The sequence below is a fragment of the Perca fluviatilis genome, chromosome 10 (assembly GCF_010015445.1).
Source record: "Perca fluviatilis chromosome 10, GENO_Pfluv_1.0, whole genome shotgun sequence".
Taxonomy (NCBI): Eukaryota; Metazoa; Chordata; class Actinopteri; order Perciformes; family Percidae; genus Perca; species Perca fluviatilis.
In genome coordinates, this window is record NC_053121.1 from 15,518,819 (window position 1) to 15,536,972 (window position 18,154).

Below are 18,154 nucleotides of genomic sequence, written 5' to 3' on the forward strand. Positions count from 1 at the left end.
AGCATTTCAATAAATGCTCGTTAATATAATATGTGATAAAGTTATTACAAGATTAATTAGTCTGTCATGACTTATTTTATGTATTAAATAGTGGACATATTAATGCAAAGAATAAAAGTTCTTAGAGGTAAAGAAGTATAGTTGTAAACCTCTTTTTTATTATTACTAGCACTACATTGCATAAAGATGTTATTGGTAAGAAAGCCTTCAATTATAATCAAGATGTATTGTTTATCAAATATGTGCCCCTTCAATTTACTGTGAATCAACAAGCTAGTGAATGTCTTACATGCAACTTTACAGACCAGTACAAGTGTAGGCTAATGTTGCAACGTTACAGGCGTGACTGGACTATAGGCTTGTGCCGATTGGCGACGAAATCATATATCGCCGATTGATTTTTCCTACGTCTATATTAAAGTGATTTTAACTAACTTACTATCAGAACTAAGATGTTAAAATAATATCTAGGATCTGCGCCTACTGTTCATTTAGAGAGGTTTCTGGTGGAGTGGTAAGTCAACCCGCTGAGCCAAGTTAATCAGCACGAGTAACGAGTGAACTTTAAATCCTTACAGTAATTACAAACCCGCTTGCCATCTCTTTTCCACGGATCTGACGTCTGACGGGCTATGCTTCTTTAGGACAGTCAATCGGCCTCCCTGGCTTCCCGGCTGCTGCTAGGGGACGGCTAACAGGAGCTAGATCAGGTCAGCACCGACTACTGAGGCCTAGCTTACAGCAGCTTATGTTAACGATAGAGTTTTCCTGGTGCGGAGCCTCGCTTCCAACACGGCAAATAAACTACAGTTATTACATGTACAATTATCACTATAAGAGGCAGAGCAATAGCTAAAACATTTGACACGCTAATCAACAGGGATGCCGGAGAGTGAGAGAAGACATCGCTAACTGCTAAACTAAAGTAGCTAACGGAGCTCATAGCGTGTACACAACTGATGGATTAGTGAGAAAGTCGCTGAAAGCAGGAGGAGCTGCGAGTGCTTGAGTGAACTAGTGTAGGTTTAAATGTTAGCAGCTATTTGGCCGCTGTAAGGAAGAATATGACAAAATCAACTGTGTCAAGCTACCGAAGCAAGACGCTATCAGTTTACCGCTCCACGTCAGCCAGGCAGGAGGCAGGACAGCCAAGACCGTGCAGCTAGTTTCACTGATTAGGGGAAGCCGCTGCACATATGTTATGTCCAATTACATGTCTAATGCTGCCAGCCTGTCGATCAGACCGCATATCAGCGATGTCGAGTACCCACAATTGGATGATTTGAAAATATAAACAATTGACCAGGCCTACTATTCGGCTTGGTAAATCAAACATCAATAACAAGCTATCAGCAGGAGCAAAAGCTTGAACCTGGGAATATTTGGTAGTTCTGCTTGAAAAATGATAGAACCAATAAGTTGATTCATAAAATAGTGGCAGATCATTTTTTTGCCAATCGACTAGTCAATTAAGCAACTTTCAGCTCCACAACAGAGTGACAGACAAAAGACACAAAAGGTATTTTAATTAAAGTGATGTGAAAATAAAGCACCTCACATTGAGAAACTAACAACAGGTGTTGTTTGGTTTTTGTGTGACTGACTGATTATAGCAATTGCCAATAAAAATTCGGTAAGCAATGTTTTAAAGAGAAAAAAGTTGCACCACCAAACCTGTAGAACAGGGACCTCACACAGATTCTGATCATTTTACTCCGACAGAGAGCAGAAAAGCAGTTTGTGCAAATGATCGACAACACGGACCTCAAACACAGTCCGCACCTAAGGCTGTTATTCCCCCCTGTGAACAAAATCAATAAGGCCATTTTCAGGGGACAGATAGTGATCAGTGCTCCTTTAATAAACTCTCATCTATCTAACGCTCACCTGCGGCCTACCAAGTGCATGATGAAATGATTAAAATGTATATCACACAATAAGCCCACCGCACAGCAGGAGAACAAAGACACAGACAGGGAGGGAAGGGCAACACAGAGAGAACAAGGACAAAAGCAGACCGAACGGGCTGCGTATAGAGAAAGTCTTTAAAAAGGGGTAAGAAATGTCTTGATGGTTTTAGTGATGCGTAGGGTAAATAAAATAGGATTTAAAATATTCCGAGAATATGTTAACTGGAGAAAAACATCCACTAAATTTCAAAAATGGTGGGAAAAAAACTTTGTCCACTAGCCACTTCAACATGCTTTTTCATGTATGTACAGTCATTCTTAATGATCATGTCAGAATTTTTTTTTCTCCCATTTTAAAAACAGCTGGTAAGCCACAGCTGGGTGGAAAATACTTTCTGAATCAAGGGGGATGGGGGTGTTACTTTACTCAATAGCCGTATTATCAGTCTAGGCACGCTCCACTGAGCAGCATGGCATAGCTGACAGCCAGGCGGATGCACCAGCTAACAACAGTCAGTGAATTCCAGTCCAGTGACAGCTTGCCACAACTACAGTAACATTCCTGGGCACTGAGCACTGCACAGGCTATCTAGAGACATGTCATCTACTTCCCAACTACTCAGAGCGGAGCTCGAGCAGGGGACATCTAACTCGCTGGGCATCTGGGGAGAAAAAACATAGTGACACAAATATCGCTTCACAAGGTGATAACAGCCCCCCTCAAGTCATAACCCCCTGGTCTCAATGGTCTGCTAGTGTGTCAAAAGACAGTCCGATATCCGGAGCAGAGAGGAATAAATGAGACTTGCGAGTGTGGTGGTTATGAATCCGTTATCGCAAGCCAAATAGTAATTTAATTGGGTAATTAGCTTGTGATTTGATAGCAGATTCAGGTCTCGAGATGCACAAGTTGTTAATTCTGTCACACAACCACAACTGGTACTCCACTAAGTAACCCAACAGATAACCCTATACACAAAATGCCAGACAAATCCCCACCACCATTATGCTGATGGCTTTTGTCATCAGAATAGATCACTTCAGCTGCAGAGGCTACAAACTAATATGTCCTACATGCTGACACAAAGATCCACAAAGGACTCATTTTTGTCACGGGTTTGAATGGGATAACAAAAGTAAATCAAGCTGACTATATGCTATCAAAGGTCAGACACCGCACAAACAAAAGAGTGAAGGCAGGTTTATATAGTAATAGGATGACTATAGTAGATTTATATTGACGGGGCAAGTGATATAAGCGGACGAAGATGGATGGATGGATGGATGGATGGATGGAAGGGATATAGGTTAGGACTGAACAATATGGTTGGAATTATCACAATATTAATAAGAATATGTTCCAACAGATGTAAATCACTATTCAACTTTTTGATGTTGTACATTACATCAGAAAAAAAACTCTTACAATAAAAACATTACCTAATTTTTGTATTTTCCAAATCATATTGTTGACTTAAGACAATAATACTGAATTATTGCCCAGCCCTAACAGGGCTCCAGACTAACTTTTTGCCTTGGTTGCACTGGTGCGCCTAACTTTTTTTATTTAGGTGCACCAGCACAAAATTTAGGTGCACCCGAATTTTTCCTCGCGTCGCTGTTAACGCTGAATGGCGATACACAATATAGCTCTGTATATTTTTTACAAAGTGGGCTAAATGTTCAGTTTTAAGTCAAAGCCACTTTTCACAAGCTCTTTTATTGAAACAGAATGTGATTAAAATAAAATGCAAAGACAGGGTTTCCTTTACCAGTTTGAAAATATACAGCTGCAATGTAAATGAAAGTTATCTGAAATAAATAGCCTGAGAGAGAGAGAGAGAGAGATATCTCTCTCTCTCTCTCTCTCTCTGAGAAAGCTCCTTCACTTGTTTTCAACAACATTAACCGACTGATTAAAAGAGAAAGAGGACGCCCGGATAGCTCAGTTGGCATATAGAGGTTCGACTCCGACCTGCGGCCCTTTCCTGCATGTCATTCCCATAGACAGTATATAAGGGTCATTCCCCCCTCTCTCTCCCCTTTCATGTCTTCAGCTTTCCTATCAAAATAAAAAGGCCGAAATCTTAAAAAAATAAAATAAAGTTAAAAAAAAACAGACATAGGGAGACCGAGGGAGAGTGCGATGGACTGAAGCTACTCACAGAGTGACTGCTGACTCATTATGAATGGTTCCAGCACGGGTCGAACGCACTTTGGCGGGTCAGCGGCGTTACACACGTCTTGTGTAGGCTATGAACTGTCCGTATCGTCACTGCGCTGCATTTTTATGAACTATGATATTCTGGCCATGGGTCACATCTCTCGCCCAGGTCCAGCAGGCTCCATCTTACACGTTATAACTCAAACTGAAGTTAGTTGCATTTAATAACTTCTAATGTGTTTTTCGCCATGGCGGCCGCAATAACAGAGTTACCAACGGAAACACTTGTACCAATACAGGTTTCCCTCTCATACTTAACAATATACAGCTGTGTTAACAATTAAAACTGTAGACAAATGTCAGCAGTTTGAACCGGCGGCGCTGTGTCTCTCCATGTTGCAGGGGAGCCGGCCGGTGTGTGAGTGAATGGGGGCGGGGCTGCGCGGAGGAGATATCCAAACACAGGCGCGGCTTTCCAGAAGGAATGGGTCATGTAACGCAACATTAAACCATATCGATATAAAACGACATCGCTTCGTTCGTGGAGAGGCAGCGGATGCGAGGACGTTAGGTGCACCGGTGCGACCTAGGAAAAATCTTAGTCGCACCCTTACAAATTTAGAGCCCTGCCTAATATGTGGAATCTCTGTCTATCTTCCGCCTAACATTGCAATTACAACTGTGATTTTGTTCCATATACAATTTACTAAATAAAATATATTCTATATATATTTAGCACATTCGTTGACATGAAGAAGACTTTAGACACACAGTTGTAGATTTTAAATTACGTTAAATAAAATACTTTAAGACTTCTTGCATCTCATCATCCCTCCTGCCCTTCTACTCTGCCCTCACCTCTCTTTCCACACTTTACTACATGTACTTATGTCTAACAAGGGAATACACGAAGTTAAGTGCTTGATTAAGCAACCTACAAGAATGAAATCAAATAACTCCTGCTAGGCACTTCACATAAAGGAGACAAAATACGCGCGTCCCCTCCCCCTTTAAATTTTATCCAACTAAACTCAGCTTCATCATGACCGTCATCAGCCTCTCTTTTCCATACCAACCAGTTTACCAAAGTCATCTGAAATTTCAAAAATATATCATTTGACTAACAAGCTAAGTGTTCAGTGTAGAGCTCCAAAGATTAATCAAATAATAGATTAGTATATGGTATATACAAAAAGTGAACCACAGTCAGAGACGGTGAACCGCAGTCAATGAGCCCGCTATGGACGTAGCAGGGTTAGGGTTAGTACAACAGCATGCTGCATGTGAGGTCTTTTGTGCAACAGCATCCACGCATGCGGGTCAGTTCAGTTTCACAGTTCATTAATACTGCACGTGTCGCATGTCGAAACTGCACCAAAACCACATCATTGGTTACCCAGAAGTACACCCGCAAAGTGTGAAGTAGATCGGATGAATGGTTCTGGAGATACTTGAAAGACAACGGACACACACATAGAGGTTCCCCGCTTTATAGTTAGATATATGTATTTTTACAATGTTTTTAAACTAAAATGTGTTATAGAAGAGGCAAACTCCTGTAAGGACTAACTTGTAATACGTGGTAGGTTGAGTGCGTAACGTTAGCGAGTGCGCGGTCAAGACAAAAAAAGAGAGCGTGTGTGTGACTGAGTATGAAGTTAGTAGTAACGTTACAGCTGTGATTGTAGCAGTGCCATTTGTCAGTGAATAAACTCCTCAAGACCCAAGCAAAGTCCCGTGTCTTGCTTGCCACCTAATTAAAGTTAAGGGGGTTAGTCCCAAAGCTAGCGACCGCTTCGGCACAGGCTCACTTAAGGTGGACTGACCTTTAAGGTGGACCAGCTATTTCCATTTTACCATGTAGCGTAAACACTACACTAGGCACCTTCTACCTCAAACTGCTAGCCAGCGAAGCCATTAGCGGAGTGTGTATGCAAAGTAACCTATAGACCAACATGCGTAACCGGTCAAAAATAGTCTGTGGTTGAGCGATTCACAGTTAACATCCCTAGCAGCGGCGCTAATCATTTAGCAGCAGTGCTGCGCTGCTGTTAAATCTATATCGACAATGTTTCATTTACGCAATTGTTTTGTTGGCATTCTAAACTCTGGTCGATTCAGGAAACATCCTCTGAGCTACGACCGACAATCAAATTATATTTATCTTTTTTTTTTGAGTAAAATTCTCATCACACTCGACAGCCATTTTAATTCCAGAGCTACGTGCACATGTTCCACCAAAACAAGTTCCTTCCCGAGGCTAATTTGCAGAGCACCGCACCTGCGCCCGGGTGCGCCGCCCAAGATGATTGTGATTGGTTTAAAGCAATGCAAATAAACCAGAGCACATTTTTCTCTTATCCCGGAATGTTGTGCAGACTAGCCAGACCTTCCTCTGCATCGCTTTGGCAATAGGTCTGGCAATGCGAGACTACGATGCTGTTGAATGCATATAGGGGAAACACTTTACCCCATAGCAAAAGGAAATCTATCAGGCTCAAAGCATACTCTTATTTCAAGGTCTTCCACTGGAGCAGATGATATGTACATAGCTTATGATTTATTTATCATCCTTCCCATCTTAAGAAGCACTCTGTACAAGCTGGAAAGCGCACACTTTTGCAATATGCATTTTCACCATACCTGCTTATGGACATCTTTCCCCTGCTGCTGTCCTTCCATTTCCACTGTCTTTCTCCCTCCATTCCCTGGGCTTCCACTATTTCATTCCGTGTGGCTTCTCTTTAGGGGCCATCATTCCTTCCTCCTCCTGTGTTCCTGCCACATGTTTCCACATATATATATACATATACTCTCTCCTCTTTCTTTATATATCTCTTTCTCTCTATATACATATATATATATATATATATATATATATATGTGTATATATATATACTCTTTATATATATACATATATATACATATATATTGCGTATGTAATGCGGCGTAATAATGCGTAATAATATGCAGCGTAATATGTCGTAATAATACGCATGCTGGTAATGCGCGTAATGTGCGTATGCGTGCGTATGTGCGTAATAATGCGTAATGCGTATGTGCGGTACGGTAATGTGCGCGCACGTGGCCAATAATGTGCGCGCGCATGTGTGTGCGCTCACGTATGTGCGCGCGTAATGCGCACGCGCGCGCGGTAATGTGTGTGTGTGTAATATGTGTCATCATGTAACAATAATAATGCGTAATGCGTAATAATACGTAATGCGTATGTAATGGTAATGCGTATGCGTATTAACGCCGCGCGCGCGCGCGCTAATGCCGCGCGCACGCGCGCACGCTGTACGCGTATGCGTATGTGCGTATTGCGTAATGTCGTAATAATATGCGTATGCGTACTGGCAATATAATGCGTATGTGTCAATGCGCGCATTGTGCGTGTGTGCGCGTAGTATGTGCGCGCACGTAGCCAATACGTATGCGTAGTATGTGTAATGCACGTATGTGCGCACGTATGTATGTCACGCACTGCACGCACGTATGCGCGCACGTATGCGCACGCGCGCATGCGCACGTATATGTGTATGTATGTGTATGTAATAATACGTATGCGTAATATGCACGTATATGTGTAATGTATGTGTATGCGTGTACGCGTAATATGTGCGCGTATGTGTATTATTAATAATATATGTATGCGTATAATACGTGTAATAATGCGTATGTGTATGTATGGCATGTATGTATATGTGTAATATGTAATATGTAATATGTACGCGTATTACACATGCTGCATGCGTAATGTGTGTAAATACTTTGTGTAATAATGTATGTAATATCAATAATGTACGTAATGCGCATTAATAATAATATGTAATAATATTACGTATATGCACATGTGTAATAATAATATGTATTATAGCATATACTTATGTATTGTGTGTGTGTCATATATATATATATATATATATATATATATATGTATATGCTTATATATATATATACACACACACACACTACACACACACATATACATATATATATACACACACACATACATACATACATACATGCATATATATATATATATATATATATATATATATATATATATATGTATATATATATATATATATATATGCCACACACACACACACACACACACACACACACACACATATACATATATACATACAAAATGAAAACTGGGTTCACATTACCTGGGTTACCAGGGGCTCCAGCAGCCTCTCCACAGCCAGAGTACGGATCTCTAGACTCTTTGGGTCCCATTTGAAGTTGATGTTAGCTGTGTTGATGTTTGTCATGGTGTCTGGAATTCTGCGGATAAAAAATTGGCAAAGTCAGAAAAAAAAGTTGGGACAGAGGACCAGGGCTGAGTCGCATTCATTCTACAAATGCAAAGATGAAACAATTTAGACTGCATCAAACATGAACATATTTGTCTTCCAAAACTCTGAATATCTATATCGCTCTATGTTATAGAGGGCAGGCTTTTGGTTTGTCAAGAAAGAAGAAGAAAGAAAAAAGAACGTTTGCTTACTTTGTCTAAATGAAGCTACCTTATGATTTTCAGACTAGTCTCTAAAAGTTTGTACAATAGTCAAAACATTAAGGTCCTTCTTTGAGCCGGCAATGCTCCATCCCTCGCAGAGTGACTGCCTAAGGCAGAACACAGTAACACTGTGGCCCAATTTCTAATCAATGGAGACTGCAACTCCATTGATTAGCTATCTAACATGGAGGGGCAGGGATAATCATCAAGCCCTGAGGGCTGAGGGGCCTCAACTGAAAAGTTGGTCAGCTGCGTTCTTAGAAGAAGGTCGTCAATATCCACTAACCTACATTGTCAACAAAAGAGGCTAAAATATTGAAAACACCAGGAGAACATTTGAATGATGACTTCTTAATGTTAATATCGAACTGCTTATTGGGTGGGTGTGCTTCGATATTGCGTAAAAATCCTGACTAATGTTTGAATTTGTCTGGGGTATAGGCTACTTGTTATGATCTATGGCACCTTTTAACTTTTAATCAAAAAGACAGCCAGTATGGATGAATGCAGATTGTCTGGCACAGTTGTAACACAAATATTAAAAGCACTTCCCTACTACTACACAGAGGCTTTAATCTACAATTATTTATTAGCCACTGCAAGGTTTCTCATCCACTATAATTTAAAAAAGGTCACACAAACCACCCAAAAATACTTTCCCTGGATTTATCTAACCATGCGGATAATGTTGGTGTCATTTGCTGATGTGTGGACAATGTCCATTGAAACTGCTTCTAACTAAGAAATTGTTGCATTTATAACTAATAATTCCGAGTAACTGGTTCACCTCCTCTGTATGGGTGTGGCACAAGAAGTCTCAGAAACGGATATCTCAAAATCTGGTCAAATGAAACCAAAACTATCTGCAAGGCTAGATACCACTTGGGGTAGTTGCATGTGATTTGGGTGTAATTACCCTTTAAACTCTCAGCAAATTAACGTTAAATCATTGGCCTAAGAAACAACAACAAGATGGCGTATTGTATGATAGTTGGAATGCCTTTTCCAAAAAAGAAACGTCCTTAATACAACAACACGTTTAACTCAATAATGTAGAAGCAACAGGGTGGGTCGAACACCTAACGTTAGCTAAGCGGTAATGCTCACGTTAAGCAGCTAGCTAGCTTTAAGCACAGCACCTGCACCTGTTGTAATGTTAGCTAACTTTACCTACATTACCTTTGGTTTTACCCAGCTAAAGTAACGTTAATTGACACTATAACAAGTAAACGATGCGAGTATGCAGGCTTTAGACCCGATGTTGATTACAATTAACCGATTTTCTTATTAATAGGTCATCGTTAACACTTGAGCCAATATAGCTTAACGTATGTAACGTTACAGTGTGCCAAACACGGCACCTTGTTAATGCTAGCTAATGCTAAGCGACAACAAACACTAACGCTAGCTCCATTAGCTTACATTAAAACTACGAAAAACTTTAACTGTCGTGTTAATGCGCTGTACAATTACCTATTCCACGTAACAGAGTTAGTAAGGTAACGTTGTGAACTTACCGAAAGAAATTCACTATCAAAAACTGGAGTTTAAAAGTTCAAAATGGAGGAACGGGAATTACGGAATTCCTTGCCTCAAAAGTTTTACTCCCTTTTCCTCCCGGCAGTGACTCAGTTACGTTGTGCTCCTAACCTTACAGGGTACTTCTTCTTGAAAAAATACCGAAAGAGGATTACAAGAGCGGCTTAAAACGATCTCCAGCTGTTAGTTACCTGAAAAGTTTCGGTTAGGATTGTTTCGATGTCGCACACTATTGCCCAACAATAGATGAGGCGTAGGGGGGCTGGGGCGGTGACCGAGTTCCTGAACTTCCTGGCAGCGGGGCAGGGCAACCACAGGACACAGCAAGCCCGCAAAACAAGGAGGTGTTTTGGGCGTGGCACTAACCGTATGTGTCCATATATGGATTAATTATTGCTTCCATAAATCTACTGTATGACCAGGCCAAGCTGTGGGACACCGGTTGTAACGTTACCTAAGTTTGACGAAGGAACTTACCCAGGAATGACTAACCTTGGAGTGAGATAGTCATGTGGGACATTGAAGTTAATATTGTGGCAGATACATATCTGATATCTTGGAATATGTTCATGTAAATATAGCCTAAAAGTTTTTTTATACATAAAACTTTTATTTCGAAATATGTTGTCCTGCACTTACTGCAGTGAGTAGCCTAGCTAATAAAATCCAGATAGCAGCAATTCACATGATCTCTAGTCATTAAAGGTGCAGTAGGTAAGCCTTATAAAACTAACTTTCTGTCATATTTGCTGAAACTGACCCTATGTTCGAGTAGAACTAGATGAAGCAAGTAATAAAAAATAAAAAAATCTGGCTCCTCTGGCACCACCTACAGCCAGTGGCGGTTTCTCTAGGAGGCCAAAGGAAGCCTGGCCTCCACATAAAAATATAAAATATATTTTTTTTAAATAAAATTAAAAGAAATAATAATTTTACGATAAATGTTAACTGTAGGAATTATAAATTTACGGTTGTGTCTTTTACTGATTTCGTAATTTCCCTTATCAAAACATTCCATTATCATTTTCTTCAGAGCGAAACAGTGCCCTGTCAGTAAAATGCTACGAACGCTCAAAGGAGGCCATATATGTCAGGACTGATTGGCTTTGATTTAATATGATTCAGTGATGTGTTACCTTTGTGTTTTGTGGCTCCATTTTTGAGCTTGTAGTAGGCATTTTCTGTACCATTGTCGTAGCCGTGTGTCTATATCCTGCGTTACCCGTGCCTAGTTTGTTCTGTCTTGGATTTTGGACTTTATTCATGTTTTAGTTTTTTTGCTTCGTGTACCTGTGTTCCAGTTTTAGTACCGAAGCCGTACTGTTTTGACACCACAAAGTGTCTTTGTTTTAATAAATAGAGATATTTTGTCTTCATCTTGACAGTATGGGTAAGACAGAAATTTAACTTGGTTCAATAGCGATAACGATCTATTATTTCCCGGTGTTTGGGGATCAGTATCCCACGGCAGGCTAATTACGGTCTTGGATAGGCTATTTATATGAATTGAATCTCTATACAGTTCAATAAATTGTGATGGATGCAGTTTGGTGTGTGGTGGTTGACTGTGGCTTAAAACGTCACTCTGGAAAATTTGTCAGCACCCCCAATTCAAAATATGTTCCCACGATGGTGCAAGCTGTCGCCGAGTTTGACACAACGCTAGCAGGGCGCCTAGCATCAGCTACAACATTTACGGGTGTGTCAAAGACAATTCGGAATGACATAATAGAGAGCGCTGCTCATGTTATTCAGGAAGAAATAGACAAAGAAATAAACACAGCGTCATTCATAGCAGTGGAAGTGGATGACACCACAGACATATCATGCAAGTGCCAATTGACGGTCATTATCCGCTACGTAAATAAAAAGGGAATGATATGTGAGCGGTTTCTTGGTTTCTTTGACATTAGCCTTGAACGAGATGCTGAAGCCATAACTGCTGTGGTGATGCGGGCACTTGCCAACTACAATCCTGAAACAAAGCTCATTTGTCAGACGATGGAGCAAGTATACATACTAAGCTCACTGGCTTCCTCGGTCAAATCTGCCACCCACCGCCACTGCCTACAGCCTGTAGTGCTATTTGCAAAAATCCACAGCTCCCTGTTCAGATGCACCAATCAGGGCCAGGTGGGGGTGTCAATCACTGCTCATTCTCCCTTGTGGGGGGAGGGGCTTAGGACACCATATTGGGCTTTAGCGGAAAGGGGGGAGGGACTGAGATGTTCAAATTGTTTGGTTGGATCCTGGATCTTCACAATCCTACCTACAGCACCTTTAAGTTAGGCTACTACAGAGGAAACTGGTGTTTGATCCAGAACTCATTTAGGTAATCTTAACAAGGCAACATACAATGTACCAGAAATCATTTCATGGTTAGGGATTTTAATTATTTTCTGTTGTAGAATTGAGCCTTTGTCACTTCTCTTCAGTTTTCAAATACTGTCCAGCTGTAGGCTACCATGTCAAAACTCACAACCCAAATTAATCAAAAATTATCACATTATTCCAGCCTTGAAATAATGGGATCGTACATAATATATTTTAACCCCCATAGCACTGCATTTGTTCACCTTAATAAAAATGATTTAGGTAAAGGACTCCTCAAGCAATATGTATCCACTTGGGGGAAATCTTTTGACTATTAGGCCTACTAAATGAACCAAATGTGACAATCTTCAAAATAGTTTTCCTCCACATACTGTTATTTGGCAGAATATGTGACATATTTTGTAAATGGTAGATGTATCATTTTTGGAAGTTACCTTATTTTCTTGTTGCAAAAAATAGCCTTTTTCAAATTGCAACCTGCTGTATGTCAATGTCAAAGTGTCAGACATTAATTTTAAAACAACTTAGTTTCTAGTCTATCTTCACTATATGACCCATTCTATTCCATCTGTTTCTTTCCTTTTAGTTGGTTATTAAAATTCAGAGCAAAAATAATATACTATATAATATAATTTTCATTGGGTTCAAATTCAACACAAGGCCTCAGAGAAAGACAGTGCTACAAAGTCAGCTGATGCAGCATCAGGTGCATACACACAGAATGAGCAGGTTGTAGCTTCGGGTTCTCATATTTTATTAATATATATAACAAACATCAAACTACAGCAGCACTGACATTTCAGATAAGACTTTTATTCAGATAGCTAGAGATGGCTTGCAGATGCCACACATTTTACAATGTCAAGGTCAAGAAAAACTATATAAGCTGTGATGAGTATGCAGTTGACACTCTTTTATGGTTTGTTGCAGCTGTGACTGAGAACATTGAGACATTTGATAAACATATTCAAGAGCCAAGTATTTTGGTTTGGGCCTAATGAACTGTGAAAGCCATAAATAGATTATCTAAAGAGGCCAGGTGCCACCCCTTCCGCCTCACTTTTCCACCTTACACACAAACACACACACACACACGCACACACACGCACACACGCACACACGCACACACACACACACACACACACACACACACACACACACACACACAAACACACACACAAATGCACACAGACAAACGCACACAAACAATGGATGCACTGTATCTTTAAACAGTGGTACCATGCTAATATATTTTACCTCATGGTGATATACAGTAACTGGAAAGAGTCTGACAGTTACTTTAAGTAATTTGGTAATTCATTTTTTTTTCAGCCTGCATCCTTTAAGGACCTTTCCATTGGTGTGTGTGCTCAGTAAACCTCATTGGCTAAAGATACGTCTATTTACAAAAGAAAATATATAATCAAATATGACAAAGAAATGCAAGCAGATAGGTCACAATTCACATTATATATGTAAAGAAAAATACATCAAAAAAAGAGGAGACGTCTGCAATTCAACGAGGTGGCCACAAGGAACATTACAAACAACAATGGTGTTTTGTTCTGCAGGCAAGTACAACCAACACACTTCTATTTGTTGGCTGGAGTAGGTGTTAATTAAGAAGCTCCACCAGTGCAGCATGAATTACAGTCCTGAAGAGAATGAGCTTACAAATGTACTCACAAAGCTCTTAATGAAGGCCTCAGAATATAATTATCTTCTGGAAAGGCACTCCTGAATAATTTTTTGTGCAATAATAATTTGCCAAGTAATTGTTTTCTCCATAGAGTTTTGACCATGCCGGAACTAAAGGGTCATGCATTAAATAGGCATATTAAATTCCTGCAAACTGAGATATATCAGTGAACTATCTTGTGTGCGATATTAATTTCAGTCAGACACAGGAGGACCTGCCACTTACATAGTGTACCAGAGATTTGTTTATCCAATTAATACTGTGTAGTGAAGAGGGATTAGATGTGCTGCAGTTGTGTGCTTGAATGATGAATGTTTGTCCAAGTAACAGCTTGCTGGGAGGACAAGTTTGGGTGTCCTTGAACTTTAATCTTTTTGTACCTATTGGGCCCGACAAATGATAAGAGCACAGCATGCTATAAATAATTCCTTCTCATTATGAGAAAGTGCACATGTTTGTCACACACTGAATGTATAATTGAGCACATGCAAATCTGTAGTGTGTGGAACTACGGTGCATCAAAAAAGTAAAAAAGATGGTCACTAGGCTATATGTTATTTTTGTATTTATCATAATGTTATGATCTAAAATAAAAAAAGTTTTATGTTATGCAATGTGTTTTCTGAACTTACTGCACAGTCATACTATATAGATTAGTTTTACATTTCTATTCAGGAAACACAATGTATTATCGAATGGCAGTCTTGGGCTGGCACTGCTCCATGCTGATAAGAGAAAGACTCGTGATTGCAGCCACAGGTGAGCTTCTTTCATGATTGTGTTATCTATTGTTTTGCAGACATGGAAGTTACTCTACATTATAGCTCCCTGTCAAAGTAGTTCCTCATACTTTGACGTTGACTGAATTGGAAGCTGCTTTACTGAAGGAGGATTTTGTTCCCTGACATAATGAACGCAGCGACTTTCAGTCTGCCCACATCCACCTGACTCATCGTGACAGCTGTCCATGGAGCTGCATGATGTCATCTGCGGGCCCTTCCTGCCCGAGTAAGGCCTTGTACCTCCATGATTGGAAATGAGTGTGGTGCAATGTAGGCGTCACTCTTCCACGGCAATACCCAAGGGGTGGAGAGGAAAGTCAACAGGTCAGTAACACTAATGATTATCCTCGATAGCAGTTGTTCACTGTGACTTTCTTGCAAAGGTGAAAAGAAACATACATTATCGTAGCGAATTAACAAAAAGTCCTATGGGAGGACATATCAGACATGTTTACAGTTAGATGTAAGGACAGTGATGTCATGGTTTCAGAAGGTAGACTTGCCATCTGATTGGAACATTAAGAAGGTCACAGCTCTCATGACTCAACTGCTGCTATCCCAATGTTGGCAGTCTGAGCTCCACCTGCTGGTTTTAGACTACGGCATCAGACTGATGCCTTCTGTTCTGTGTGGTGACTCTCCTCAGCTTTAGAAGGAGCAGGAAGGAACTGAATGACATGCTTCTGTGCCTGTTGTGGGACCACTGAGTAACCTCTTAAAGTGAATCATTTCACTCAGATGGTCTGTTTTTAACTTATAAGGAACCTTAGATCTGTAAGTGCCTATCTATCCAGCTTTGTATTTAGTCTGAGAGGGGTCTTCAAAATCAAACAAGTGTTTATTGCAGAGCAGTGAGTTCCACTTGAAGAAGTGATGTTGACTTTTCTGGGAAATAGTGCTGTTGACAATATATAAACAAGCTATTTGCTGTTTCTGCCCTCCCTGCACTTGTTTTTATGATCATATTACCTCTGTTTCCAGATATGTTTCACAGATAGGGACACAATAGCATGTTCATAATCATTTTTGAAACAATCAATGATTACTGACTGAAATGCAATTACCAGCAGACCACCGACTGAAAACGCACTCGTCACTCACAGTGCACACACTATTCCAGAAACCTTGTTTTATTCCAAAATCCTCCAGGGAGCTACTGCCCTAATTTCTTGCTTTCCAAATGGGATTCACGCTAAAAGGAAAGTGGAGAATGTGGAGAATGCACAAAATTAAACATAATGCATTTCAAAGCTGTAATGAGTTACAGGTTCAGACACCAAGGAATGCCTGTGTGCTTGAGATATACAGTGTACGTTGTACACTTTGCTGTTGTAAGCACCAAACACGCACCAGGTAACAACTGGCACTGAAGAGCTGAAGACAGCGCATTTAACCTCAGATGGCACATCACTGTATGGCTTTAATTTTTAATAAGGACCTTTAAAAGGAGGCTTTAAAATAAAATGTAATCTGTGACTTTTAGTAGCTAAGTACATTTTTTATACACAGAGTCTGCAAATGTAGATACAAATGTATTTGTTGAGCATTACATTACATTACATTACATTACAGACTTGTGTAGAGTGTCTTTTACCCAGGACACATGTTTAAGTGAAGCTGGATTGGAAATACAATAACATAGAATACATAGAAGGATTTGGGCTGATAGAAAGTAAGACTTCTTTGAGGTTTCAAAACTAATTATGCCTATAAAAGTAACTCTGTAGCCTTAGGTTCCTAATTAGAACACTACAAAGCAGCCTTAAAATAAAACTATAATTTTGGAGTTAGTTTTAGATTTGTGAAAGAACGTCAGTGTGTTGTTGCTGGGGACTTCTAATGTGCCATAATAGCTGAACCATGTCACCTATGTAAGAAATAAAACAATAGAAACTTGATATTAAAGGTCCCATGGCATGAAAATTGAACTTTTTTTTAACATTAATATGCGTTCCCCCAGCCTGCCTATGGTCCCCCAGTGGCTAGAAATGGCAATAGGTGTAAACCAAGCCCTGGGTATCCTGCTCTGCTTTTGAGAAAATGAAAGCTCAGGTGGGCCGATCTGGAATCTTGCTCCTTATGAGGTCATAAGGAGCAAGGTTACCTCCCCTTTCTCTGCTTTGCCCCCCCAGAGAATTTGGCCCACCCATGAGAAAGAGAGAGACATGGTGGCTTGCAAACAAGCAAAGTGGCAGTTGGTCAAAGCCACACCCTCACCCTCCACCTTGCCCCCCCCCCCCTCTCTCCTCCTCAGTAGCTACAGACACAGGAATGGCACATCCTAAGGAAAGCTCATTGTAGGACTGGCTCTAGTTGCTGTAATTCTGCACCAAGGCTGAATTTCGGGAAAGAGACTTCAGATACAGTATTAGGGGACCACTAAGGTCTATATAAAAGCATCCAAAGAGCACCATGTCATGGGACCTTTAACACAGGCATCAAATCTGTGTTCATGACTCTACTACTATTGAAGCCTGACACATTTTACAGTACATATGAAGTTCGTATGGTGTTTTTTTTGTTACACTAAATCAAAGCATATTTCTACTTGCGTCAGTTTTTGAACATATTCTATCTACTGAAAATAGTGTGACCTGAGTCAGACTGCAGTAGGGAAACAGTACATGGTACATAGTGCTGCCTGTCCGAGTCTAGGGCTCCATAGGATACAATAAAAGAAGTAGTCAGCTAATTTCCAGAAGAATTCTATAACACTGTTAGGTAGTCTTTTCCCAGATAAATAGTAGAAATGACCCAGGCAGTCTTGTGGCAAATTGGAAATTGAACCCAGAATGTGATAGACACGACATCCGAGTAGGGGAAATGACCTTTCAATATTAATGACGCAGAGAGCCATGACATCATCAGGACCTCTTTGGGACCATGTGATCAATAGGAAATGAATAGTTGTGACTGTATGAGAATATCTGCTCACCCACAGAACCATTATTGCCATATTAACTTTAATAAAAATGTATCAAACCAAGTACCACGCTCTTAGCGTGAGTCATTCTTTATTGAAGGCAGCAGCAGAAGTGTAGTAATTCAATGAGCACATCCTCCCACACCTTCACACAGCTGTTGTCTTGTTGAAATGCAGTATTTTGTTTTGCTTTCCTCTAGCTCAAGCAGAACTTACATGCCCAAACATTTGCTCGGTTACTGGCCTGCTTAGAAACAACCTCACACAATGTA